A 2500-nucleotide genomic window follows, 5' to 3' on the forward strand; every position below is an offset into this window, starting at 1 on the left:
ATAGACTCTGCACAGTTCACACTTGAAGCCTGAAGAAAGCCAAGGTAGTCACAGACTGCCAATACATTTTGATATTCAGTTCCTGTTGCAAGAAGGTGCCCACTTATTTAGGGCCCAATACGAGATAGTTCGAGGGAACATAGGCATTCTGCAATGCTAGTAATGTTTTGGGGGATAGTAGCATAGTGGTTACGTTATGGGACCTAATAACCTAGAGACATGAGTTCAAATCCCCTCTCGTCAGGAGCTATCTCGAACACAGCTTGAGCCCTATATCTGTTAACAGGGAGACAAGAGTTCTAACCACAAAGCCAAAAACTTGCTCTATGCAGAGAAACATAGCAAGTCATTAATTGAAACAAGCACCTCATTAATTTGCAACAAAACTTTAACTGACCTTGTCCAATGTTAACTTAAATACAATTAGACTTTGTCACTTTAAAGGAACACATTTATAATGCAGCAGCAGATTGAATCACTTAGACTATCAGTATAACATGCCTCTGACTTCTCGTGAATCCCAAGGTGACCCCTGGTTTTCTACAGAAGGTGTTCTCCATGACTCAGTGGTAGCACTCTCAAAAGTAGATGAGCTCATCCCACACCATAGACTTGAGCTAAAAATGCGGACTGACACTCCAGTGCAGAACTGAGGGAGCACAAAGAAAGTCTCAATCTTGCATATGGAATGTTAAACCAAGGCTTCTGTCTGCCTTCAGATGGAATTAAAAGATCCCATGCTTTATGTGACCCCCTGGTGTTCTGATCAATTTTATCCCTCAATCAACTAAGACAGATGAATGTGGTCATTATCTCATTACTGTTTGTGGGAGCTTGCTGTGCACAATTTGGCTGCTGCATTTCCTACATTACAACAGTGGACACTAAAAAGTACTTCATTGGTTGTGAGGAGCTTTCAGATGTCCTTATGTCATGAAAAGCTCTATATAAATACAAGTTCTATTTGTCTTTCCTTGTATAACATACAGCTGGGCGTCTTCTAGAAGTCAGCAAATCAGTAGATATCAATCAACTGATCAACCTCCTGAGAGAGGTCATATTAGAGTCTTCACCTCAGCAACAGAAACAATGAAAAATCTTCATGCCACTTCACTGTTAACTCCTCAACAAGTATTTTGGTTTCTCACAGTCATAGTCAGCACAATAGAGGATAACGTAGCAGATGCTTAACATGGTTGATGGGAATGTTTAAGCTAAGAGTATGTTGCTGATAATAAAAACCTTTTCTCAGCAGGCACACTGTAACGGAGTACACTTTCCTTTGGTTATATGTGATGGTGAAAGCATAAGTATGGGTCTACCTCAGGAATTCCTGATTTTGCCTGATGACTCTTTTATGCAGCTTTGGAATGGTTTCCCATGTTGAAGGTGCTATACAGATGCAAGTTGTAGTTGTTTTATGGTCACATGGTTTCTGTCATATTGCAGCTGAAGAAATATAAAGCCAATTATATACATCATGAGCAATAAAAATACCATATTAAATATACTAAAACATATTAAATGAATACAGAATACAGGTAGAGTACCTCAAATCAGGCTACTCGAAAACCAGCGGTGTCCAGAAACTGGATATTTTTATAATGTGCCATGCATTAATTTTAATTGAGTGAAATTAAAAAAAATCTTACCCAGACAATTCAGCTAGGTGTTGCATTGGTGCAGTGTGGTGTCTGATTAGTTACCGGTTTCATGCACTGATCTATCCCGCACCCCAAGTGACTGACCCATAATCCCACCCGATCTGGCTTAACCTGAACTGCCCCGAACCGCCCGACCCCAGATCCGACAATATCTCAAATCTCAGTCCTGGGGATGCTGGATTTGAGGTACTGGACCCGTACAAGCCATAATGCTGCTGCTGCCTCTAGCTTCTCCTACCAGGAGATCTGCTGTCATGGTATGTCACATTCGTCTGCCTTATGCCATCCTCATACATACACTGTAGTTCGGCAGCAACCACTCTGTGACATCTGTCATCCAAACACGCCTAGGTTGACCCCTCTTTTTGCTGCCTTCCACTTTGCCCTCTAGCAGAGATAGATCTCTGTAGCTTTTCAGCTCTGATCAAATGGAGGAAATATTGACATTACCTTTTCTGGATGTCACTTTTTAGTTTTTGCTTTTCGCTCTTGCAATTTCAAGCACCTCTTCATTTGTCTTATGATCTGTATATGGAATTTTAAGCCATACTAAGAAAGGTAAATAACAAGCAAATTGTGGCTGTGGTAGCACTGTTATTAATATTCAAGATTCCATTGCAATTTTTAGAAACAAAATGTGCAGAACATTATCATTCAGTAGTACAACACGCTGAATGAAGTTGATTTTGTGGACACGCTGTACACATCTAATGTACAAAAAGTGTCAAAATACCACATGCCAGTAAATATAAGCAACCTGACCAATTAGAAATGAATTTCAAATTCAGTGAGTTGCTCAGTGACACAACACCAATGCATTCTGGCCGCTCTTAGCA

The sequence above is a fragment of the Cetorhinus maximus genome, chromosome 13, assembly GCF_964194155.1.
Source record: "Cetorhinus maximus chromosome 13, sCetMax3.hap1.1, whole genome shotgun sequence".
In the NCBI taxonomy this organism is placed as follows: Eukaryota; Metazoa; Chordata; class Chondrichthyes; order Lamniformes; family Cetorhinidae; genus Cetorhinus; species Cetorhinus maximus.